General features: G+C 42.1%; 1 long non-coding RNA gene across 6 annotated transcripts; it reads right to left on the bottom strand.

Moving 5' to 3' along the window:
- Positions 1 to 11,823: 11,823 nt before the first annotated feature.
- On the bottom strand, positions 11,824 to 27,105 carry LOC310902981. 6 transcript variants are annotated; one of them, XR_014587183.1, is made up of 7 exons: positions 26,970 to 27,105; positions 26,647 to 26,877; positions 24,559 to 24,619; positions 20,719 to 23,299; positions 17,723 to 18,891; positions 16,858 to 17,261; positions 15,802 to 16,267 (listed from the first exon to the last, which is right to left on the bottom strand). It is a non-coding gene; the product is annotated as an uncharacterized lncRNA (long non-coding RNA). The 6 variants fall into 6 exon arrangements; XR_014587186.1 differs by lacking the exon at positions 26,970 to 27,105 and having other exon boundaries at positions 17,723 to 17,846; positions 18,766 to 18,891; positions 26,647 to 26,783; XR_014587188.1 differs by lacking the exon at positions 26,970 to 27,105 and having other exon boundaries at positions 20,719 to 20,844; positions 23,086 to 23,299; positions 26,647 to 26,783.
- Positions 27,106 to 27,165: the final 60 nt, after the last annotated feature.

Here is a 27,165-nt window from a genome sequence, read left to right as displayed (position 1 = left end):
GGTGGATGTGGCCTGGAGGAGGCTGCGGCCCATGGAGAGCCCCCGCAGGAGCAGGCCCCGGGCCGGAGCTGCAGCCCGTGGAGAGGAGCCCACGCAGGAGCAGGGGTCTGGGGGGAGCTGCCGCCTGTGGGGGACCCGTGCTGGAGCAGTTTGCTCCTGGGGGATGGACCTCATGGTACGGAGCCGTGTGGGAGCAGTGCTTGAAGAGCTGCTGCCTGTGGGCAGCCCCCACGGGATCAGTTCGGGAAGGACGGCATCCCGTGGGAGGGACCCCACGTGGAGCAGGGGCAGAGAGGGACCGTGAAGGAGCAGCGGAGATGAAGTTTTCAGGACTGACCGCAGCCCCCATTCCCCCATTGCCCTGCACTTCTCGGGGGAGGATGTAGAAGAAAGTGGAGAGGGGGGAAAGTGTTTTTAGTTTGCTTTTAGTTTCTTTCTGCTCTAGTCTGCTAGATAGGCAAAAAATTACATTAATTTTCCTATGCTGAGTCTGTTTTGCCCATGACAATAATTGTTGGGTGATCTCTGTCCTTATCTCAACTCTTGAGCCCTTTCCATCATATTTTCTCCCTTTTCCCTCAAAGAGGGGGAGTGAGAGGGCAGTTGTGGTAGAGCTCAGCTGCCCAGCACTGTGAAACAACCACAACTACACAATGCTGCTATAAAGCTATACAGAGAAGACCAAATCTATGCTAATCGCATTACGAGGAGATCATTTCCATGCACCAACACACTGCCCAGTCCAGCCTCAGCCAAGTCTTCCTGATGGCAGCCAAGTGATATAATAGGCATGGTACTTCCTGGCTATACTTGGTATTAGGTAGTTGAGTATTTGAGAAAATTGTGACTGCATCTGCAAACTACAGTGGCAGAAAGAATGTTTTAAGAATTTAATTTTCCAGTTTACTCACAAAAGCTGACTGAGAATTCAGAAAGACAGCTGGCGTCTGTAAGGAAAGAAGGTAGTCTTCAATCAGCCATACATCTTGTACTGAAGTATGTTTAAAAATATTCCCAGTATCTTTACAGTATTATTATTAGATGTCCCTTTAATTCACATTTGTGAATATGTGCAATGCAAGTTATTTTGTTTGGACTATTTATCTACTACATTACTATTGCTCAAGTTATAGAAAAAAAAATTCCACACTTTTCCCTATGAATGTCTCTCTGGAGAGACAAACTATTACAATTTCCAATTCAGCACATATTGTTGTGTACATCCAAAGGATATATACACTAGTCATGTTTTTATTGGATGTACTGACTTATTTGGCTTGGATGCTGTTGTCTGTATTAAAAAGTATTTTATATTTTGATGTCCTGATGGTGGCAGTAGGAGATTTTACAACAGAGTTCACGGAAAACAACGATCCAGCAGTAAACAGCCTAATTATACCTTCAAGAGGAAGAGCTGCCTAACACATCGTACCTTACTTATTTTGTTCTCTCCGTCTGAACACAACCCAAGTGACACATTCTCATTTACACACATCAGATAAACAACTGTGAATCATGAGCTCTTCAGGAAGCACTGGTAGAAGTGGACTATTGCCTGAAACATACAGAAATTTCCCTCTGTAAAGTTTTCTTAAGGAGAAAGGAGGAGGCACAAAGTATGGGAAGAATGCCGCAGACAGGGAACCCCTGTATGTGCTCTCACTGCCTAGCAGCTCCTTCCAGCCAGCTGAACCCACCACGCAGCTAACACCTCCACAAGCACCTCACCACCCGTGTCAGGGTATTCACCCTGTGCCTCACTGAGGAATGAACAGTGTTACACCCCCGATGATCAGAGGATGTTGGTTGGTGAAGGCAGGAGGGCACACACATGATTTTTGTGGGAGGCAGGGGCAAACCCGCCCTGCTGTGGACATGCACACCAAGTGTGTGCTCTCCTGATGTCCTTGCCTGCGTTACCAGTCACAGCTGGCTGGTGTGAAATTGAGACCATTTTTCCCCTCTGTCTCCTCTTGCCCTGGGTTCTGGCACAGTGTATAACCTCACTCATTTGATGCCCCTGTGCTTCCACCCATACAGGACAGGAGAACGCTGAGCCCAGTGACCAGGGTGGACGTCCCTGGCAGCACCACCTCTTGGGCATGGGAGAGGAGATGCACCAGGTCCTTTGCCAGCCAGAAAGGTCCATAAGGATGGCCCTGAACTGTGCTGGATGCCGGTGTGAGGATCTGAGGTAGCAAGTCTCTTTCCACTGAACAGCCAGAGACTCCTTAAAAATGATGTTACAGGAAATGAATGCCTGGAAGTCACGCAGAATGGATATATTCACGGCCTGTATTGCAGAGGCAGGCTCTGCTGCATGAACCCTTGGGAAGAGAAGCTATGAATCCCAATAGCCTGATCCTTAACCTGTGCTTGACCTGGTGTAAAGGAGGAGCAGTTTCACAGAGAGCTCAGGGGGTTAAACCCGCTCTAAAACTGACTTGCATGAGCCCTGGATTACCCCCTCCTGTCCCCAGCCCAGAGCACTGAGCTGAGCCTGGTAAAACTGTTGCTACATTTCTTGTTAAAAACATGATCTTGGACAAAACAGAGACAGTACTGAAAATTACACAAAAAATGTATCAGGACCTGAATTACTGGGAATATACACCAGCTATCACTTCACAGACTGAAATCGTAAACCTGTATGAAGGCTAACAGAAAATGAATTTGGAGCATTAAAAATGTATAAAGCTTTTTAAGTCCCTAGAAAGATCATTACTAGGCAACATATTGCTGTAGTTCCCGTCACAAGGTGCTGAGATGGTGCAGACCCAGCTCGTATCAGCCGCGCTCCCTCCGACCTGGCAGCGCAGAAGAGGGAGCCATCAAGTGCCTTTGTGCGAGAAGCTCCTCACCGCCTTGAGGAGCATCAAGTCAGTGGGGGTCTGCTGGGGCACACGGGGTGGGAGGTCTGAAGTCTCCGGTTACCAGCATCCCCCGGGTTGAACCGTAGATGGCCTGGTTATTTGCCACATTTGGTAATCATAGGGTAGCTTTGACCTTTCCCTTAATGCGAGTTAGCACTCTTCCCCTCTCTGTAGCAGGTTGAATCTGACTGAAAACACCCCCTAGGAACACTTCAAATGAACAGGTTTCATAAAAATCCTTTGAATCTGAAATGGCTTAGTATTTCATAGGTAATGCTCCTGCCTTCATGCAGTGTGACTACCCTTTTTATGGTGCGTGCAGTTTTCTCATTTACTGCTGGGTGTTTTTGTGACAAAAGCTCTCCAGGGGCTGGCAGACTCCTCAAGGCTCTGCCTTTCTCTTTCAGCCATAGCATCGAATGTGACACTTTCTGTGCTATAGCTTCTGTAGTTCTGAATAGGTAGAACGATACACCACCTCTCAGAAGTATTAAAAGGCTCTGTTCCTCGTATTTATGAAGTGCTTTGAGTTTTCGAGGGAAAGTACAATGTGCTGTAAATGCAATTTATTAGTAGCTATTACTTGTGTAAATAAAAGAGGATTTCTATTTGGCAGGTCTCGGATGAAGCGGAACAGTCATGTCAGACGTGTGCTGTGTCAGTAACAGATGGGTGAAAGGAAAACCAAGCCCCCAAACTGTCGGGACTGCTACCAAATCCACACACAAATGCATTGGCAGAGGTCAGCGTTAAGTCTAAGGCTCTGCTAAAAGTCAGATAGGATTTATTAAGCTGTTGCTCTTTCAACAAGATTTATTGTCAAAGGGCTGTTTTATTTCTGATGTCCTTATATCCTTAGCTTTATATTGTGTCTGTTGTTTAAATATTTGTGTGCATTCAGAAGCAGTAATTTCATCTTTCCAGCATAAAAATGTTGCAGCTGGCAGTGGCTCTGGGCCAATAACAGGATGTTAGCAGCCCTGTGTTCAGTGTTTCTCTGCCCCAGCAATCTGGATTGTGTTTTTGTAAATTTATTTGATCATGGTGCTCATGAAAATTACAAATTAACATCAGCAAGTAGGAGCTGACATGGTCTCAGCGTATCTCAGGTAATCTTTGCCATTGTTCTTCTGTTCAGCTCAGTCCTGACCTGCCACCTCCTTCCTTTCCCCAGGCTGTGCTTCTTCAAAGACTGATGCTGACAGTGCACCATAGAAACTACAGAAACTGAGAGAACTGAAGTAGGATGACAAACTTTATGGAGTTTGAGACGAGCATGAAACCCAGTCAAGTTCCCTATAATGACCGGAATATGATGTAAGAATACTTCAGTGCTATAGTAACTGGCCTACAGTTAAGATTTTCATAAAATCCCCAAGCATTTAAGATACTCAGCTGCAGCCCTTGTTTGCAATTCATGTTAGTTTAACCTCCCTCATTTGCACATACCCACTGATTGCCTTCGTTTATTGTTTAAGGCAACAGTTACTCCTGAATGTGACCGTAAGATCTGGTCCTTAGATAAAGACAGCATTAGTGACAGAAGACTGGTATGCAGCAGCAAAACGATGCTGTTTCAGCCTGCAGTACTAATTTCACACATGCACACGCCACATCAGTCTTTGTTTTTTAACCACTTTAAAAAGTGACTCACTTCTGCACTGGGAAAAATATTAGTCATCATCATGGATTTTAGCAACACTGAAAGACAAGAACAAAAAAAAAATATTTAGCATCACAGTGAGAGCTATCCACACTCTACCTTTTCTAAGATGACATCCCAAATATGCCCCAGGAGGGTGGCAGCCAAACGTGAAGTTGCCTCAGCGATGCCATTTACAGGAGCAAATCATTACCTCACAGAGTGCAAGTCCAGATGAAGCTCACGTAACTAACCTGAGGAAAGCAGTCACTTGCCTGCTGAAGAGCTGTTCAGTAAGTTAGAGCAAAAGAGATCAATAGGATCAGCTTTCGCCCACACTTTCATCATGAGAGCTTACAGGAAATTAAATGGAATTTAATGTAACACCATAATATCATACTGCCATTTAATTGCATGGCAATATATCATATAAAGCATTCCCCAAAGTTTACCCTGCTAATTCATTTAGTTAATTGGACATTTAGCACTTCTTCCCCCATCTCCCTACCCCCTGTTCCCTCCTCTCTGAAAGAAACATTGATTGATTCATTCATTATTGGCTCCTGCTACAGAATAATTCACTCTCATTTTCAGTGTCAGTACCAGAGTGTTCTTATCTGTTTGGAAAAAAAAAAAAAAAGACAAACAAACCCCAAACAAAGACACAGACAGTCTTTTTAAAGGAAATCACAAGCTAAAATCCTAACAGTTGCAGAGATCAGTACACTTCATTACTGTGACAGGCTAAATAAATCCATCCCACCCGAGCATCCCTGCACTTGGAGCTCAGGCTCTCCTTTGCCCCACAGTTATTGCTCCAGATGTTTTAATGGTCAGGACAGTTGGTTCTACCGCATGCATCCCTCCAGCAGTGCAGGGCTACTGCTGCAGACTCCTGCCTGGGTGCAAGCCCACTCTGCTCTGTGCCCGAGCAGCTGGGCTGGGCTATGTTCAAATGCCTTTAGCCCCCTCCTGAAAAGTCAGGAGCTCCCGAGGTGCTTTGCTTTGGGACCAAAACTATGGAAATGAAAACCGTAGCAGTCTGGCGCACAATATTTATTTATTAGAAGAGCACAAATGTTAGGAGGAATGAGGATTCACACAGCTGGATTTCCCCAGTGAATTCTTTTTTCTGCTCAGAAATTTTGTCCAAACAAATTTTGAGGCTTTTTTATGCTTAGCTCCTATTTCCAGATCTTTGATAGCTGTAATAGATTATGCACCACCATCCCAGTGCTGGCAGTTGGCCCCCACCACTGGAAGATTTGACCGTCCTGTGGCAAGGTGGAGTCCCACCGCCAGCTGGTGGGAATTAGACCTGTTTCTTTGCATCATGTGGTCCTCTTTGACTCTGTCCCATCGATGTCACTACCAGGGAAAAGCCACTTTAGGGGATTCAGAGAGCAGGATAATTCACTACATTGTTCTTTACTGCACACACTTGCATGAGATCAGTGCTTCACAAACATTGTCTCTTAACTCTTGTAAGGGTGGTCACATGGGAATCAGGTGGAAAACAGAAAACATTGCAAAAATCAATTAATTCGACACCATAATTATATTTGCAAGTTGTTACAGAGCATAAGCCCTGCAAGCAATGTTCACTATGGTTTGCGATGCAAAAAGCTCAGCTAACAGTAGGCAGCAGACTCTGGAGCTGCAAACAAAGCTTGATCTGGGATTTTGCCTCAAATTTCTGCTTGCATAGCATTAAAAGACTCATAAAATGGCAGAAAATAGTGGACCCCACACACAGAAACCATAACTAAAGCTGGTGAAGGAGTGCTTGTTCCAGGCTGCAAAATCGGACAGTTGTGTGAGCTTCACAAAGCACAAGGTGCAAACTGTCGGATCTTATGTGAGAGCGCCGGTCCTGTTATCAAGCAAAGACAGGCCGCTTCATGAAACAGACATTACTATGTTGCTCCAGTGGCTGCTCAAGCTGCGAACAGCAATACTGTTTTTTTTTTTTTTCTCTTTTCCTTAAAAGACCACAATATATCGTTGCTGAAATGTAAAAATCTGTTGTAGCTTAGTTGTGGCCTCTCTTGGGAGCCTTGGAACAAGACAAATATGACTACTCTGTCCACACAAGGCTGAGCAAAAACACACGACTGAAAATTTGGAAGCTGTTCTTCCTGACCTCAGGGAGGAAACTCCATGCTTCTTTTAGCTTTGCACTGGTTTTCAGTTTTCTCAGTAGGTTGTCCACAGCACAAGCTGCTCCGGCAGGAACCCCGTCCAGCCCTGACCCACTCCAGGGGGCTACAGAGCTAGGAGAGGAAGCCGCCACCAGCAGCACTGCCGGGGCTGCTGCTGGAGAGCCTGTGGCGCTGTGTCCATGGCTCCTTTCCCAGCATCAGGCAGGAGGAATAGCAGTCTCAAAAAGAAAGTCTGTCTGTCTCCCTCCTCCCCTCACTCCTGTGACTAAACTTTGGAATAGGCAATGGGATATTATTGCTTGGGACTCCCTGTACGTTCCCAAAGAGCTGTTTAAGGAATGCTGAGTCAAATAAATGAAATTTGCCTTTGGTTTCTACCCACGAAGCCTGCAGTTGTTCCTCTCTCTTATGTGAGTAAGGGGTATGGTTTAAGTCCCATTCCTGTGGATTTCCTCCTGTTGGTAATAACATCGCTGCTCCAAGGGGATGCAAATGTTAAAGGCAGGTACCGTCACAGAGAGAAAGGAGTGACGTGTCCAGGAAGGACTTTCCTGTCTGGAGACCTGGGGCTGGACTTCACATTTATTGGTGACTGGTGCTGAGATGAGCATGTGAGTGATGTGGCTGTGCTGCCTTGGTCAGCAAGCAGAGAACTGAGCAAGCAAAATCTGTACTGAAGGGAGCTGTTTGGCAGTGTAGGAGTACAAGTGCACCTACAACAAGCTGCAGCTACTGGATGAATTGCTGATGCTAAAGATGCTCTGACATTGAGTCTGGAAGTCCAGCCTGCAGGTTATTGCAGGTTTGCAATTTTCTCAGCAGTTACAAAGTGAAGACAGAGTTTTAGCGATCATGAATATTTGGGTTATTCAGAAGCGTTTGGGAGTCTAAATAGAGCAAAACTTAATGAATATTTAGTTCTTATGTACAGTATTTATCAAGACGGCATTGGTGTGGGCAGACATTATCAAGCACTGGGAGATAAGGCTGAATTTTTGTACTGCATATTCCAGAAAGAGCAAGCGATTGCCATTCTCGCTTGAGTTCAGTCAAAGGGAAAGGCCATTTCCTGCCCTTCCTCATCACCCCACAGCCTCTCAAGGGAGACTTACACCCAGCACCCTGGAGACCTTCAGCAGGGCAGAGCTGGAGCTAGAGCTGACCTGGAAGAGGTTGCTCACTGGCGTTACAAGTGCTGCCTCTGCACCAAGACCGGGCTCATAGAAATCCAGCAGCTAGCAGGATGTGCTGGAGGCTTGGTTTTGCTATTGACAGACCTCTTGATGGCAAAGAGCTTTCACGAGCAATTGTAAAACAGAAAGGCAACAGATTTTAGTTGTCCCTGAAGGAGAGGGCTTTATGGAAACAGCAGCAGCATTTAATGCTCTCATTATGTCTAGGTCTTTTTATCTGTGCAATTTTATTTTTTTTTCCAATGGGTAGAGATAAAATCTAATCAGAAGTGGCCTACTGCTGTCCTTGTTACCTTGTTAGAATAAAATTTAGGCCTCCAGAAGGTAATAGGCAATAAATATTATCACTATCTCTTTCATGGGAGCAAAGTACCCAGAAGTAAGAGGAAGAAATACATAGACCAAACCAACACTGATGACTGGGAGCAAAGAAGCATTACAAAGACAGAGCATGGTAATGTTCAGCTGCATTGGCTCAGTGGTGCCCTGATATAAAAATTTCAGATTGAAGGGCTTGCACATCATTGTTTAAAGGGTCTGTTTCTTCTGCACTGTGATAAACAGAACACTGTGTAAACACTACCTTGTGTCAAAAGATTAAAATATGTGGTCACTTGAAGAGCTGTATCGTTACTGTATGTCAACAGAAAAAATGTGCAAAAGAGCACTTAACTGAATTTGACACTTTGGCGGGGCAGTTCTTGTACCAAAAGGAGATGAAATCCTTGCATGTTAGGTGATTATTTTCAATGTTTTGCAGGAGCTGAATTATTCAGGAGTAGGAAACAAACTACTGAGCAGTTTTGCAGTTTTGCAGGTCTGAGTGCCTCTTCACTGTTATAATGTCCTAATTGTTCTTCGAAATCTGCTGTTAGGGAGGGTCTCACCGACTGAATGCTCTGTCTAATCTAAAATGGCCCACAGTAACATTTCCTGTAGCTTGAAAACAAAATGAGGGGAAAAAAAAAAAAAAAGGCCAAGAGGAGAAACAAGGGAGAAGGAGAGAAACATGGGAGACATTTGTTGTATTGTCAATGAACCTTTGAATTGCTACTTTCGATGATCACTTTTTGAGGAAAAAAAAAAAAAGTAAAACAGTGAGATGAGATATATTCTGTCGTGCTTATTTCTAATATGTCTTACTGTCTCAGAAACCTATGCTGAGGATTCAGGCATTTGTTTCTGCAGGAGAGATGTACTATAAAACACAAATGATGATGTCTTTGTGGCAGAAGAGGTTAAGCCAAAGTCAATAAAAAAAATCCTGGTGTTTTCAATGGGCTTTGGATCAGGTGCAAAGTAAGTGATGGGTAACTACGGGGTCTTTGGTCTCTGCCCAGCTCTACCACAGGGTTCCCAAGTGATCCCCACAAACTAATCCACTTTTTATGCCTCAGTTTCTCTACTTTTCTGAGTCTTCTAAAGTGCCTACCCAAAGGCGTAATCAAGCTTAATGGCTCATAAGGTGATTGGAAAACCTTAGAAAGTGCTGCAGAACTGCAAGGTATTCCTGGTACCCAGCAAATGTTTTCTTTCATGGCTGGTTAAACACTTAATGTTTAAGATATGAGGGGTTGGTGAACACAAGTGTTAATAAAAGGTTCCCACAGATTAGGTTTTCTCCTGGGGGTCTACTTTGAACTTCATTCCTATGTTTATTTAGCTGTGCCTATGTGTGTGTATTGCCCTGCATGTAGCAAAGAGCCAGAAGGACCGAGCCCCTCCCTGAGGAAGCTCTGACAGAGGATCTGTGCAAATGTGCTTCCTCTTCCTTTCACTCCCCAACCTTAAGGTCAGAGGATCTGGAAAATCCTCCTCCACCCTGTGACTTGATCTGACGATTGTAATAGTACCGCGGTTCCCCCTCGCCTTCCGCTCCCCACCCTTCCCTCTCACAGCCCGGTAACCCTTTAAAGCCTTTTCCAGATTGATGCCCATCAATCCTGGGCCCCAGTCAGGGGAGCACGGGTGTTCAGTCCTTGCGTTGATGCCGGCTGAGCAACCCCAGCGTCCCAGGTGGTGTGCTGTTTCTGTGACCCTTGTGGGCCAAGACAACACATGAAAACAGTGTCTCAAAGGGTATTCTGGGGCATTGCTTCCTGCAGCCAGCCAGACAGAGACAAGCCTGGAAAACGCATTAATTATTAACTCAGTTGAAAAGAGTTAACTGCTTTTTTATTTATTTATTTTTTTCATGCTTAATCTCTGATATTTGGATTCAGGTCAGCCGAGTCAGGAATTCCTGCCTTTGGCTTCCAGCTCTGCTGCGGCGTGAGGGGCCCCGTGGTGGCTGACGGCACCAGTGCCAACAGGAGCATCAGGGCTGCAAGGATGCCGTTTGAAGGGTCCTGTTTTGGGTGGAGCTCTGCCATCTGGAGGATTTTCCACTGTTGCTGGCACTACCCTTAAACAATTGCTTTGGAGACTCTTAGGAAGGTCTTTGGGGAGCCCATTACGGCTCACAGGAAAAAGGGACAGTCGGCTAAAGGAGTGTCTCCATTTCCACAACACTTTTCCAAGCTGGATGCCAGGCAAAGCCATGAGCGTTACCTTTTCTCAGAGCATCCATCAGTCCTGAAAGGGAAGCAAGTCTTACACCATGTGTGGCTCCTTCCGCCACCTTGCTGCCTCAGCACAGGGAGCTGGCAGCTGTCTTTCACCTCAGGGAAGGTGAAGGCCACTGCACCCCATGCATGGCCAACAGCATGGCCCACCCCACCATTGCAGAAATCATGAATCAGGCTTCCCTGGGATGGAGAGTTCTTACAAATAAAGAAAAAGCAATGGCATTTGGAGTTGTTTTATTTGCCTTCTGGATCCTGAGTTTTTTTTTGTTGCACCAGAGTCATATTTTCAAGCTTTCTGCAGCACTCATCAGAGCAAGGAAGTGACTTTATTTTCAGAGGAAGGCGTGATTTCCATAACAAAGAGCCAATGTGTTGTGACAACACATGAGCTATGGGCAGGCAGTAAAACCACCCCAGCGAGCCATGCTGCCTATGGCCTGTGGGCCCACGCTGTGGCTCAAGATGGAGACCATACCCCTCAAACGGCAGCCTTGGGCTCGCTGAACAGAGCGAGGCTGACAGATGGTGTGGTGTGCCCCTTCCCACCACCCAAAGCTGAGGGTTTTCAGGCACCATGGGGCTTTCAGATGGCAAACACCGCAACAACAAAGGGTCTCGCTGCACTGGTGGCGGGGAGATGGCCATTGCCAGGGTGGGGGCAAGGAGTGGCCATCTTTGGGAAGGCAGCAGCCACAGCAGCCCTGCTGGCCCCAGGCCCGAGTGGCTCACCTCCTCCAGAGGAGCAGGCTGATTTCCCTCCCTCCCTCCCCGCAGCTGCCTGTCTGCAGGAAGAGACCTTGTGGCAGTGACGTGATCCTCAACGACGGGTTCACGTCGCAGATTCACCCCCGCCAGCCGGCTGGTCGGGCGGCCCTTCCTGCACACCTGATCTGGCACAGGAAGCGACGCCAGGGCCAGCACGCCATCGGGCACCACTTGACACGTCTCTGATGGCAGCCTCTGCAGCTCTGCAGACCACTTCAGCGAGCGCAGGACTATGTCCCCTTTAGGAATTGACTGGGGAGGCTGCAGTGCTATCTCACCTGCTGCTCCAACCCAGGGGACTGGCAGTGAACCCAGCGCTTTTCAGAGACACTATATGCACCTCCAAACTCCCTGTGGGCCTAAACGCACTCACGCAGACCTGACTACTTTGTATTAACCTAAATGATTTTTAAAGAAGCATTTGGGACTATTAGTGTTTGTTGCTTTTCTATGCAGTCTGGTATTTCTGGTGTCATACACAGACTTTGCCTCCCTGGAAGGAGCAGAAGGTACTCCCCGAAGAGCACATGCAGTGTGAGCCTCCATTTCCCCACTCAGTCTAGACTGAGCAAACATTTTATGTTCTATCAGTGTTTGTGGTCTGCAATTAAAAAAGCTAGGACAGATACAGGTTAGTCGAGTTCTTCTGCAGAGTGATTTATTACATACACACAGGCCAGCAGCTGAACAGTGCAGCAATATGTCTGACCCGCAGAATAAGTACTTTCCAACATTAGCATTGACCCAGGCGAATTATACAAAGATGCCTGCATAATTACGCCTCTTTGAAAGGCCTTTCAGTAAACATACGTGTGCATAAAGTGCCTTTCATTTAAAGAACGCAAAGTGTTTTGGGTCTTATTCCACTCCATTTACTCTAAGGCCCTATTACCCTTCTGTGGCAGGGAAAGTACACTGGGCTTCAGCCCCGGGGGAAACCACAGATGTTTGTATCCTGCAACAAATGTTTCTGGGTGCCTACACTAACATTTGTGGAGGTAATCACTAAATGAGTTACCATGGGGCCACAAACTTGGCTATAAATATGTGCACAAATTTCACGTTTCCTGGAGCAGGAACTGCTATTTTTTGTGTACAGCACCTGACACAATGAAGTCTTGACCTGGTTAGGGTTCCTGGGCTGTCCTGCAGTGAAATGGTAAATAAAATTGCAATAATGATGTTTTCTCCTTTCCTTCTGCATAGTGTTATTGCTGGGGTGTTTTTGTTTAGTGGGTCTAATTAGTAAACTTGTGGAGCTGCTGCTGAATGAAAAGGATTTGGAAGAAGGCATATTTTTGCCGTTTGTGAATACTGTCCACTTTAAAGCAGGGCATGGGCTCCTTGCAATTTTGTAAGAAAGAAAAACATGTTTTTTTACAATAGTAATGAATTCTGTGCAGTGCAAAAGGTCATATAAAAAGCAGCAGGAGGACAGGATGTTGGGATAAAACACTGAGCAGATTTACTTCCTAAATTAACATTTCTCTCTCTCTCTCTCTCTCTCTCACTCTCCCTGGAAATTTGTGGAAGAACAGCATCTTGTGCTAGACAAAGGAAATGAAAAAGCATTAAGTACAGGTATACTGCAAACACAGTAGGCAAAATACTGGGGCATTTCTAAAGAAGACCAACAAAGGAACCCAACAAGGAATGCAGATTTAAGTGGAAACATGCAATTCAGCTTATCAGCAGCTTTATATTTTATTCATTGCCAAGAGTCAAATGTATAGGGAAGATGTTAAGTGGACAAGTATATGTAAAAGTTGTCAAACGTGATCAACACCAATGAACTCACTGAGTTTATGAGAAACATGTGCATTTACCCATGTAAGTACAAAGTTGTGTTGTTATACCTATATATTTCATGAATCTGAAGAGTCTGTACCAACTGCATCCCTACCACAATTTTATCGCGGTCTTGGGTTGCTTACCAAGCTTAAATTCGTCTGGTATATATATTGCCTGAAAATGCAAGCTCTGATAACATTGCAATCCAACAGACGGATGAAAATTTGGTTTAATAAATATAAGGGTCACAAAATCAAATGTCTGAGCTGTTTGGAAGAAGTTTTAATTTAAGACAAGGTGTTTGACTCACTGAGAAAAATCTATGACAAGGCATAAATTGTCACTTTGAAAACCTTGCTATGAGAAAAGCACCTACATATCTGTTGCTTTGCATTACTGGACGGGCCCTTCTGTCTGCTTTAAGGTCTCAGGAGGACTGCTCTCAGCTGTCCCAGGCCAGGAGGAGCAGGAGGACACCCTGGCAGCAAGACTTCCTCCCCAGGTCCTCATCCGCTTGGGGAAATGACGGTGGTGGGAGTGATTTATCTTACTGTCCCAGCTGCACCTTCTGGGCAATGCAGGAGGGGACCAGCACCATTTCTTTCCTTTGCCTGTCCTTCCTCTTGCCAAGCAGATGTATAAAGCGCAGTCCCAACATCTCTGCCCGTTTTCCTCTTTTAGTCTCCTGGTGAAGCTTGTTGTGTGGGAACTCCACAGGGCTCTGCTTCTAATTTCTTGCCTCACTGTCACACTTGCTGGGCACACCCATTCATCCTCAAGTTCCTGTGGGATAAAAGGAGGATTATATTACCTGTTTTCTATTTCAGGCAAGAGTTTCGGAGCCCCTTCCTGTCACCAGTCCACAGGATCCTGCAGGGCTCTGCAAGGATAATCTCTTGCAGAAGGGGAAAAGCAGAGAAGGCTCCCATAGCAGCAGCATGCCTTCCTTCCATCTCTCTCCATCTCTCTCCATCTCTCTGCCTGCATCCTTTCAATTTTCCTCTGCAGAGAGGGAAAAGATAAGGTTTGCCCCGTTTTCCTTTCCAACAAGCACTGGAAGATTACCAAGAGGGCTGGGAAGATGTAAAAATGATAAATATTAAGGGAAAAGATAAAAAAACTGCAAGATAGAGAAGTATATAACTGCCAAGAAGAAAATGACAAAATTTTAAAGAGTGAAGAAGAGGAATGTGCAGAAAAGAAATCACGATCCCAAGTATTTGAGTAGCTTTAGCCTCCTCTACTGCCATAGTAATGTGCACTTCCTAGACTGGCACAACTGTGCAAGAGCGTTTTGTGGTCAGAAACAGTCATTTCACACAGGACCTCTTGAAAGGATCGTAAAAGCCAGTCTTGAAAAAGCCTTTTTATGAAGCGTGCTGGAATAGCTACATCCAAATTATGATTCCAAGGGGCAAGGAGAAAAAGTCAACCTGGTGTGGTGGACTACAACATACATTCACATTCTGCCTGGGATTGCTCTATCTCTTAATATGATAACTTAAAAATTTTAAGATCTATGACCAATGCATACAAGTCACCTCCTCCTTTGCCTTTTCTTTATCATCTGCTTCCCAACCTTCCTCTTAGTCCTTTGGGTCAAAAGGGCACAACTTCCTGTCTGCCTCCTAAATCCTTAGTCTCTTTTATTCTGAAACAGGAATGAGCTGAATATGAATTTTATTTTGCAGATAGCTGAACATGACAACATTTAAAATAAATAGGCACAGAATTTGAGTGCTTTTATAAAGAAAAAAATATGTAAGCAAAATGATTCCCTCAGAATACTTGCAAAAACAAATAAAAAAAAATCTAAATGTGAATATAAAATAAAACCCAGACCTGTAAACCTTTTTTTTTTTTTTGGCAAAGAAAGCCAAACTTATTGATATATCCTCAAAGTATAGAAAACACATATTTGAAAAAGGAAAAAAATAAGGGAAAATACAGCGCCTTAGGCCTGAAAGGATCAATAAAAAGAACAAAATGGAATGAGGATCTGCAGAGGCCAAATAAATGCTGACATGGTTTGAAAAGAACAAATAAAATAATCTTAGCTAGCAGAAGAAAATCTCTGCATCATAGCTAAAAAAAAAAAAAGGAGGAAATGACAGTTTGAAAGATGCTCTATTATCTTTCCTAAGAATTTATATGCTAAATTCTTATGCTAATGAGGCCACAGTATAACATTTCTTCAGCTGATCATCATGTTACTTAGAAGGATATTTGTTTTTTTTTATAAATGAGAGACTAAGGCTACTTTGAAATTTCTAGATATTAACACCACATACACTCCACCACAGTGTGTAGGTTGTTTCCAGGCTGAAAGCTTTAGAAAAATGTGCAACTGATCTGCTGAGCATAATATTTCTCCTAATGAGATCTATAAGTTAATCAATTTAACATGCATAACAGAAACTGTTCTGTTCTCGCAATTTTGAGGAAGAACATAATAAAAACCACACCTGAAAAACCACACAGAAAAAATGTGTGGTCAGAGGCTTGATCCTTACCTGTTGAATGCTTAGTATAAACAGCTACAACTCTTTTTCCACTAGCAAATTAATCCTAATTCTCAGTAAACTTTGATGTTCAAAATGCAGTCTTGTTCGAAAAAATCCCAAATACGTATCTGACTGAAAATAGGGGTTTGGTTGTTATCTGTTTTGTTTTTCTTCTTTTTTCTTTTTTGTGATTTAAAGACATGTAAGACGTTAAACAGGAAGAGATTCTAATTCTTCAATGCTTTTGGCTTACAACATGCAAAATGACAACTGCCAAAATACTGGAATGAAAATGTGACAACAGTTTGTTTGTTTGTTTGTTTGTTTATTGGCAGGGATTTTACTGGTGTTCTTGACAAAAAAGTCTGAGACCTTTGGTTACGACATCACTGCAAGGTCTTCCCGAAACTACTTATGCAACAATGACAGTCCAAAGCAGCCACATCTGAACTATTTTCAGTTCACATCTTACAGATCAATAAATTTCTTCAACCCCAAATGTTGGCACCAGTAGTGTACTGTAATCTCATATCAGTGCAGAGCAATGCTGTACATAAGCATTAATGTTAGTGAACAAACAATTTCTGTTGTCTGCATAAGCTCACAAAGAGCTACATTTGAAGGTATACCTCTTAATTTGGGATATCAATATATATGTTATTAGGTATCAGACATAGCTGAACACATTTTAAGTACTTTGATAATTCTTCTCTTCTCTTCTCTTCACATGCTGTTTGCTTGATAGCCCTTCTGAGCAGACCTTATTCATGCTACATACAAGGAAATAAAAGAGATTAGATTAAAAGGTTTCCATGCCCTTTCCATCTTTGATATTTTCTCTTCTATGCCCTGGAAGAATCCTGTCCTCATCTCACAGACAGATGACTTCTTAAGTGTAAATCTTGCATGAAATCTTGCATGAAGTCATTCAACTAGCATGTAACTTGTGGAGTGACAGGGTGATATCTTGCCAGCAGAGACTGCCCCCTCCCCCCCCCCATTTTTTTAAGCAATGTAATCGAAAAGGCTAGCATATAATGCCAGAAGCCCTAACTTTGATTCCTGAGATTCTTCTCCTCCTCATGTAAGTACAAATACGTATCTTTCAGACAGATGACCTCCCTTTTTTCCATAGACCGAGGAGGGTGACAATACGGTGATTTCCAAATCACTGCAAGATAGCAGATCCCCTTAAAGATATGAAATATTCTCACAGTTCAGAAAAGACTTGAAGCAGCTAAGTAAGTTCTCCATTCCTGAAGCAGAGGACCATTGTCAATAACTGCTCGGCACTTCCTGGCACCATTCCCATGAGACCCACAACATCTCAGTTCCTTCTTTCACCTCACTCAATACTTACACAGAACATCAAAGAGAGGTGATGAAACAACATCCATCTTGGAAAAGAGGCACAGACTCTGTTTTGGTAGAGCTCCATGGAAATTAAGCAGTTTTGTAAACAGAAAAAGTCATTAAAAGGACTGAAATGCTACAATTACAGATTTTCTTTGTGCCTACAGGTCTCTAAACTGGCAAAACCTGCACCTACCTTAAGACAAGCTGGCAAAGCCACACGGAAGCAAGACAGAGGTGATTTTTGCTGGGAGAAAGACAGGCATCGTAGAAGTTGCTGTTTCCTCTACTAGACCACACATCCTCAAGGGCATCTGTTTCTAGATTATTAAATTAATCTTTAGCCTGTGACTCATTTTTGTTTCTTCACAAACAAACTCCCTTGACAGCTGTTCTGCTCGACCGAGGGAACTGTCAGACACCAAAGAAAGGTTTTTGCATGTAAAAGAGAAATGGAAGTGGAATCAGTGGGACCTGCAGGGGTAGATGCAGTCCTGCTCTAAGTATGACATATGGCCATGATTTAGTGATTTGACCCTTGAGTGCATGGACTCTACCAGACCATGGTAATTGGGGAAGTGTGAGGAAGAGGAAGGAAACCCTTTCAGCATCACGGTAAGTGCCCAGCTTGGTTACCTCCCCCACAGGAGACACAAGAAATGATTCTATCTTTGCAGATTTCAGAATTATACAGAGCACTCATCTTTTTTATGGCTTTACCTCAGTAAAATCCTCATAGAAATATACATGTGCTTTTTTGTTTGTTTGTGTTTTGTTTTTAAATATTCAAATTACAAAGCAGTTTTTATTTCGGGGATGAAGAAATAATTGTTTGGAGGTGTTTGTAACAAGGTTCAAACAAAGAAACAAACCTGAGAATGCAGACTCCGAAATCATCGTTATACTTTCAAGAGGCTGTTTTTTTCTGTCATTAAAGAGTCTTTCACTGGAGCATCCCCTGTCCACTTCCACAGAGCCCAGGTTCCCACTGTGGCCCTGCCAAGCAGTGACTCAGTGATAACGTGTTAGCACAAGCATCAAATGAAACCAACTGCCTATACATCTCATAACTCCGCTTTTACTAATGCTGGTCTGGGAGTGTGAAGGTTTCTACTTGTCCTAGAGGAAGCGATGAGTTTACAAACTTATGCACATAAGTGGCTGGGGAAACTAGTTCAGAGAGCCAGTGGCCTCAACACTGTCAGTCTGGCTGTGCAACAAGAGAACCCTCTGGAGACTGAAGCAAGCTGTTCGCTAATCTACTTATTTCTAATTTTTTTTTCCTCTGTGAAACTCAGTTGAGAGTGTCTTATCTAATATAGTCAATCAGAAGTATAACTGATAAATTAGGGCAAAATACACATTTCTTTTGTTTTCAATGAATTTTCACCTTGTTTTTAACAAATGTTGTTCTTGTTGAGATCACTAGCACATGTGTAATTTTACACAGATGTCTTCAAGAAAGGAAGACTCTTGCAACCTCTGGGGGAAGGTATTGAACAATTTGCACTGCTTTTGAGGTTAATCCAGAGAGCAGAACGGAGTTATGTATGCCTTCTGAAATGTGGTTTCATGAGGCTCTGATAAACAAACCAAGATTATCTAGAGAGCCAGGAACACCAAAGAAGAAAGATATAGAGAAGGAGGAGCAGGTCCAAGGCCGTTAAATAATCTGTGTTTTACTGGCATACCACTGGCTCCCAAGACAGTCCAGTCTTTCCTTGTAGCCTCTCGTGCATGTTGAACAAGAGATGAATTTATGTCTCTTGCAGAAAAGAAGAGCCCATGAAGTCTGTCTTCACATGGCCTTAAATATTTTGACTGTTTCTTTTTTCCGGTGCCTACTAAGTGCAAACTACAATTACCTCTAGTCCCATGGTTAAGGCATTTATAGTATCTCACCACATGGACTCACATTTGTCCATGGCCTGCTGAGTTCAGTTACGCTTCCTCCTGATATAGCACTAAAATTGTCTTCTTTCCAAGAGCTAATATTTGTGGAGTATTCATGGAACTTAATGTTGGACCTTTGAGATCATTTCTGTTAATGAGAAAGTTGGATTATTAGGGAGAAACGGTAGGTATATCCATGCAAACACACTGACATTTGGAATCAACAGGCATACGTTTACTCACCTGCACTCACATACTCATGGTGTGTAACCACAAAAGCCTAATTCATTTAAGAGAATAGACTAAAGTTGTTTCTCTCTTTTTGGGATTCGGAAGCCAATATTTCTCTCTGTAACACCCATAGGGGTTCAAAATTGTTCATAATTAGCTCAGTGAAATTCTGGGTGACACCAATGACTTCAGTACAGGTCTGTTAGTTTAGACATGAGGGAGCCTGAGCAGAACAGGAACTGGAGTCAAGTCCATTAACCACAAAAGCAGAATGCTCTAACACAATCATAAATGATTGCCACATGCAGAAGTATAGTTCCCACTGCTAACTGCAATCTTGAGATTTTTATTGGAAAACTATCACCCTCATCAATTTACAGTGTCAATGTGCTAGTTTTAAACATGGGGTTATTTTAGGGACATTGCTGCTTGTTAGCCTTGAGCTAAATTATTTATTATCAAAGAAATAGTATTTACAGAAATAAAAGGGAAGAACCTTATAATATAAACAAGTGAAATAAATAACATAAATAAAATAAAGGTTAACTAATAAAACTTCTTAATCAGTTTGGTAATCAGTGAAGGCACAATTTTAAAACAATTTTGTTGACTACATTATTTTGCTCTTCATACTATTAACTTCCTATAAGTCTAAACATTTCCTTTTATTCTATTTGCTTGTTTTATTTATCACTAAAAGAAAGACAAAAAAAAACCACAATGAAATATATACCTTGTCAGAAAAGGTGAAGAGGAAATTAAAAAGCTGGTAACTATAAGAAACTTTTTACTCAGCAAATCTCATCCACGCAGAGGGATGAATTTTGTTTTGTGTTATTTTAAAGATAATTTTTAAAACATCTACTTCCTGCTTGCTATTTCAATAAACTGTCTGAAACATCTGCATATTTTTAAGTCTCTATCTTTTCACATTATTTTAATTTGATACCCCAGTGGATCATCTATTATTTTACACACCTGACCTTCATTAGTCATAGTGTACAAGACTACAGAACAGTTCTCTTCAGTCTTGATCACCACCATGCCTTACTGCTATTGCAGGGGAAAGACTGCTCAATGATCTAAATGAGAAATATATATGCGTACATCTGCATTTATATATGCATAGGGTTATAAAACATGCTTGTGACATACAGAAAAACAGCACAACAGCAAAAGCCTACCCTCCTGACTGTTCAGGAACATGCTCCATTAACATTAACTAAGTTTTTCATGTCCTGGGCTTTTTTATTTATTTATTTTTAATCGTGAGTATTTACTTTTTAGAGTGAATTAAGACACTGCAGCTCAGACCCAAGGCCCTTACTAATTTCCTTATTTATTACTGGGAGTGAAGAAATCAGTCCTGTACAATTCCCACAAGGATGCAGACAGAGCCTGGACAGACAAGAAAGTGAGAAGTGGGAGCTAATGAATATTGCTCTAGTGTCAGACAGGTAAAGCACTCCCCCCTTCCTGTTAATTCAATCGAAACAATGAAGAGAAAAACCCAACCCGCCCTTGTCTTGTTTGGCTTAGACATGAACCCTTGATAAGACTCTGGAAAACAAGAAAGTTTGTAATAGATTTGAGCTACCTTTGGCTGAGTAACTCATATGTCATAAAAATGTGAACATAGTGGTGTACTTCTGCAACCAACGTAGGCTCAGCTTGATATGCTGTAGATAACAGAAAATGACTGAGATAAAGAATAATATAACATTTTAACTTAAATATGACATACTTTACATTTCTTTACAGAAAGGATATCCCAGCAGGAAGGAGAAAGGTGGAGCACAATCCCTGTAGCATTTCTTGTTCTGCATTGTGCAAAACTTTGTAGGGACACAGGAAGAGGATACGGAAGTTTCTACAGGAAAACGGAGAAAAGTTCAAACATAAACAGCATCCAAAAAAATTTACCAACAGTTTAGAACATTTCCTTTTTCTCTTTAAATACTTGAAGACACTTACATTATAGTTTACTATACATTTCTACGTATATCCATTTTTGCAATTTCTCTCCCAATAGCATCTTAAAGCAATTTTTAACATGAATTATGCAAACTATATTCTGTGTGCTAATGTAAGCAATAATCTATGTGGTACAGCATTCTCCTTTTAGCAGAGTAAGTGAGTGTTGGACTAATAAGTTTATCTTACACCCTCTGTAGGATTTTGAAAGAACTCGGTGTTAAAAAAGATCCTTCTGAAGACCACTTCCACAATAATTGAAGGCCACTGAAGTCAAAGGAAAGTTGCTAAAACCACTTCAACACCTTTTGCACAAGGATGGTAGGTCTTGCTTCAGCCAAGCTTTAAGAATGTGCTTAAATCTGTTATTGCATGCAGCTGAAATGTGGATAAAAGGGTTATAGCTAATGCCTTCCCTCTCTTCTCACCTGGAAGAGTTGTGCTTCACCAGATGGTGCTAGTGGTGGGCAACAGCCAACTTAACCATTCTCCTAAATTTGTGGTTGCTTGATTTTTTTTTTTTTTTTTTAATCTTAAGTACAACATGAAAGCACATGGTTAACTCTTCAGGGCTTCTTTAAAGAGGGTGGATTTTGGCTTGTGTTTACAGTCTTTGGCTAAGTCTGGGTATAAGGAGAATATGGTTTGTATCAAAAAAGCTTTCCATTTAAATGTGGCATCTCTTGATAACAACTGGTCAAAAGCACACAACAAAATACGAGACAATATTCATATAACCATAGCTCTGGCTGCATATTAGCAATTTTCTTAGAACTGCAACTATCATTAGTACTTGGTAAAAGGGTATCAGGTAGGCAAATGGATATCAGATTTTCAATGTGTATATTTAAGGTACAGACAGGAGAGCTGTCCTGAGCTAATACATAGCAAACCAGCATGAGAAAGATGCAGAAACAGGGAATTTCTGGAGGAACAAATCAAGTTTGCATTGCAAGCCTGCATTACTTAAGTTTTTAGAAGGATCAAAATGCTGTCACGTTTAAATGATTCAAATCTGGGTATGGCTACACTGAAAGGTTTCTATACTTGTATTTTAAATGTATGGGGGAAAAAAAAAAAGAATAACATCCCATCATAGACAGCAGAAGAGGAAATTCACATTTTAGCTGTGCTAAAGGCAGAATACAAATGCGTGTCTCTTATCTATGTATCTGTGTCTCCTACCCTGAAGCACCTATTTAGGCAGCTACATTAGCTGGGAAAGTTCCCCAGGATCTCTGCATAGAGAGCAGAGAGACATGAGCACCTGTGGGTCATTGGTGGCAGGGTCCTAACTACATTCTTTTGTTTTCTGAAGTTTCTCTCCTTCACCGTACATCAAGAAAAATGAGCATACATGCACACATAAAGTATTAAGAAGATACATTCATTTTTTAACTGTTTTGTGTTACGTGACTTCGAAAATGGATTTTCTAGCAAGCAAAAGGTAGCTACAGTTATGCTAATGGCAGTCATTTCCCATAAGAAACACACAGTGCATGTGCTTTATGGTCTGTACCAATGGCTGGTTAGGGGTTAGTTTTGGCTTTAAAAGCCCAAAGACATTTTGAAGATTTATTTTCTTTTCCAATGTGTCTTTTATATGAGTTTTATAATTGTGGCTATTGCATATGAGAACAGGGAAAGCTTTAAGGAAACATTGATTATTAGAAAATGCACATCACCAAGACCATGGACAATTAACTTTGTAACTACAAACATGATAACACAAACATTGGAACCTTATAATCAAATACACTGTAATTAAAAGAAAAAAAACACATTGTCATATGCACCTAACTGAAAATTAAGAAGTGTCTCCCCAAGTGTGTGTCGTACAGGGAAACATAAAAGCTTACAAGGTCACATGTTGAAGACAAAATCTGCACAGCTTCATTTGTCATCTAAAAATCTTAAAATTAGTGCGGGTTGAACAGAAGTGGCAGTGAGTCGCGCTCCATTTGACCAAAAGCATTTGAGAACAGTAAAAGCAGTTTAATTATATTCAGATGCTATGGTGATACTTGGCAGCAGAAATACCTTGGTTAAGTTATATTTAGAGATTAGATTAGAATAAAATAAACAGATGGGAGGCAGGAAAAAAAAAAAGATAGATGAAATGCAACTAAACTTTTACCTCAGACCTTTAATTAATTAACCTGGGGAAAAAAAATGCAGTAGAACAGATTGAAAGATTTAAGAGAAGCTCAGTGACCTCTCAAATAGTTAATCTTTGTGGCTAGATTAGACCACGGGGTTATTCAAAGATTCCCGGAATCCTCTTTCCCTGTTTTCATGGATTGTTCATTTAGGTGCTATAGGCTCCTTCAGCACACGGCAGCATGACATTCCTGAAATGACAAAAAATCGTAGGCAATTGCACTGCACGCAGGAGGTAATTCCTTATAAATCTTTCACTAAGAAGGCAAACCTAATGAAATAGCAGACGTTAAGTGATGCTTTTAATCTAAACATGTTGGGTCATGTGCTTTCTTCCACAACAACACACAGGGAAAGCAAAACATTCAGGAAAGCAAATACGTGCCAGAGGAAGAGGAGCGTAAAAGCAGTCATTTCCCCAAACACTCCTTCCTGATCCAGCACCGCAGCCTTCCCGGGCTGGGTAGGGGACAGGACGGACACCTCAGGGACTCCAAAACATCATTCCTTTAAGACTGCATGCAGATTTCTAATCGCAACGCAGCAGTAATGCTCATTCACAGCCTCTGCCAGGAGGGACTGGAATGCGCTCCCCAAGGAAACAAAAGTCCGTGGGAGGAGGGAAGAGGCTCCCGCTTCTTTGCTGAGGTCCTGCCATCTGCACAGGATACTTGCTTCGTGGTGTGAAGAAGCACTTAGCCCTCCTCCTGCCTCTGACAGCAAACTTTCTAGGTTGAAACTTGCAGGATTTCTTTGTTCCAGAAAATGTGGCATGAGGTTTTTAACCTTTCGATGCTGACATGCAATTGTTTTTCCCGCTATTCGGATCCAGCATTGAACAACACACACAGTTTTGTCATTGTCTGCCATCTAAACCCTTTTGTAAAGCTCACAGTTTTACTCAGGACAGCTCAGCAAAATGCCCAGGAAGGAATAATGCTTGAAGTGGAGCAATGTGCAGTGCCTTCTTTTGAGTTTCCATGGGTTTAGAGCCAGTGCTACACCCTGGAGCTAGCACTGTACAGTATTGCAGACTGGCTCTGCTTGCCAGTGAAGCTGCCTGCGAGATGAGATAAAGCTGAAGACCAGGCCACTTTGTGAGCAGAACGGATCCCCCGGGACTTTTTGCAATAATGAAGTTGTTGGCTCTGAAACTCATGTTTGTCCAGCTACAGGGAAGTGTGAAAGAGAGAAGCCAAACCTGCTAGAGGAACATTCATCAATTTTGATGCGACATTTGCAAGGCCTTGAAATAGCTATGTTGTGGAGGGCAACCCAAAATCCTGCATGAATTAGGCTGTTGTTCCAACTCAGGTGATCAGGTTCTGTATAACCACCTTCCAAAATCCCCCGGAAATCCTCCTGCAACCTGGCAGGTGGTTATTCAAGCCAGAACTACTAGAAAATAAGAGCGAAGAATGGTTACTTCTGATTTTGCCAAACAACTTACAGTGGCAGATGTGAGAAAGGCCAATACAAATGCGAAACCTCTTCACTACAGAGCTTGTAATCTGGAAAGAAATACAAAATGTTCAGAGAGGGCGATATAATACATACTTTCATTAAATATACTTGCAATTAAATTAGTAAATGAAATGACAATTATTTCCAACAGCTTTCAACTTTGTTCTCGATAATTATACATGATTATAAACATCTATGTACATTTAAGGAAAAATGTGTACTGCAAAGTGGCATTACAATTATTTAATTTAATACTATAATTACAGTGGGACTGAAGACTCTGAGTGAAATTACAGTAAAACATAGACCAACAGACATGACCCTCAGCCAGATGAGCTTAGACAGAGCTCTGGAGAGCAGCAAATCTGCCTTTTTTTTGTTGTTGTTTTTCTTTCTTTGCTTTAGATAGGTTAATTATAGAAGCACATGAGATTTATGAACATTTTAAAAATACAGTAGAAACAATCTGAAAGGACAGACAAAGCCTGGTTTCTTAATTGACGTAATCTAATGAAAATGAGGCAGAATTATAGTCACTATACTTAGGAATGCTTTGGGGCAATTTTTTTCAACAGAAAGCCAGGTTTATAAATACGGGCTCTTTTACAAACTCTACAATCCCTAGATAAACAGGCCACAGAGACATCTTGGGTGCATATGTTTGTGCAGAGTTCGCCTGAACCCATCAGATTAGGGCTCTCAGTAGCGGTAATGCGCCTTTCTGGTGGAAGGGGAGCTGTCTCTAGTTACTCCCGGTTCTTTCCAAGTGTGACAGCTGCTGTCTGGACCAACTCTGAGCAATGAACAACAGCTTCCAAAGCTAAACCCCCAAATCTCAACAGCTTAAGGACAGGACTCGGGCTTTATAATTAACAGTTGTAATGGTAGCATGCGCTGATGAATAGGCATGAATAGAGACATGGAAGTTGACTAGTGACCCTGCTAAAAACATAACCAGCATTTTTATGACTACATTAACAAACAGGTTTTCTGAGTGGAATTGCTTTTGCAGAGGAAAAGGGCTCCTCCACAATACAAACCTGCAATTTTCCTCGTTCACCATCTTGTATTTTCGTATCAGCTAGTCCTTAAGGATAGTGTTAAGTCTAAACTAATTTAGCTAGATAGATATCATGGATGAGAGAATTTTAATAATAACTCTGTGAAGCACGGTGTTTTTATCAAGCACATAGATGTAGTCTCAAAAAATATTTTCTAGATGACATCCATATTACTAGAATCACTAGCCCTGGCCAAAAGCTCACATTTTCTTCCACTTCCAGCAGAATTTTCTGAATTTGAGTTTCCAACATATCTTGATTTTTTTTTTTTCAGTTGAACACATTTCTCATTTTCTTCTCCACCATCCATGGGGTGATATGAAGAGCCCTCCCCCAGTGCCTGCCCAGCCTCCAGCATGGCAGCTTTGTTTAGTTTTCTACTTCACTACCTTGACAAAGAAGAACTAGTGCTGTAAAAGGTTTTCTAGTGCTCATGATAAATAAACATGTTCATTTTTTAACCTTTTTTAAGGACATAGCATGATTTACTTTGCGTAAAAGAAAATAAATTTTGGTTTGGAAAAGTAATATTGACTTTGAGAGTTTGTTCTCTCAGATCTCCACACCACTGGTACTGGTCAAGGCAACTTTGGAATGTCTCTGCTTCTCCTCATCTTCACAAAATTAATGGAAGATAAATGCAGAAGATGAAGGTGGGTACCCCCAGCTGTTGGTCCAACATTGCGTTATTGGGACCATAAAAGCCCCTCTGGCTGCCCTGCTTTTGAAAATCAGGTCTTCAGTTGTACTTCCCAAGTGAAGCTTGATTCCTGCACCCTGATGACTTAGATACTTAATGCGGACTTTGTCCGCTGCATGTTTTAATCTAGGAAATGTGCTTTCTGGAGTTAAATATTTTAATGATTCTTTATTTGGGAAACACCAAGTGAGCAGACCTCACATCAGAATACAGATTCAGAATGACTTCTTGAAAGGGAATTAAAGAAAATGACAAAGTTATGCAATTTGGTGTGCCAGTACCGCGTTATGAGGAAGAGAAGGGGGAAACCCACCCAATTTCCATAGACTCCCACCAGTCTGCTCACTGCCAGCTGTTCGGAAGCTATTGGCTCATGCTTGGTGGCCAACTGCGACGAGCTTTTTAATCTCATCGGAGCATAGTTTTGTTCCCAGTGACATTGCAAGGAACAAGCCATTAGGGAGGCAAAGAATAATCACGGCTTCTATGTCACTTCACGTTGACAACATTTGGAGCTGCGTTGCTTGAATGGTAACTCTTGTGACTGTTAAAAGAAACGGTGAATCTGTTAAAAAGAGTAGATCTGTTAAAAGAAATAGCAGCGCAGTATCGATTGTAAAGTATTATGTATTTAACATTGCTGATGCACTTTATAATGGGCAGAGAGAAGACACGTCCCTCACTCTGGGAGTTTCCAAATAAAATCGGGAGTAGTGAGGATATAGTGAGGATATAGTGAAGATGTAATGAAGATATATGAGATACAACGATGTAACACCAAGCATGGGAAGTGCTTTTAATGAACCCTTTAGCAAATCCCCTTTCAGTAAGT

The sequence above is a fragment of the Anser anser genome (assembly GCF_964211835.1).
Source record: "Anser anser genome assembly, chromosome: 1".
In the NCBI taxonomy this organism is placed as follows: Eukaryota; Metazoa; Chordata; class Aves; order Anseriformes; family Anatidae; genus Anser; species Anser anser.
This window is presented reverse-complemented; position numbering and strand designations above follow the sequence as displayed.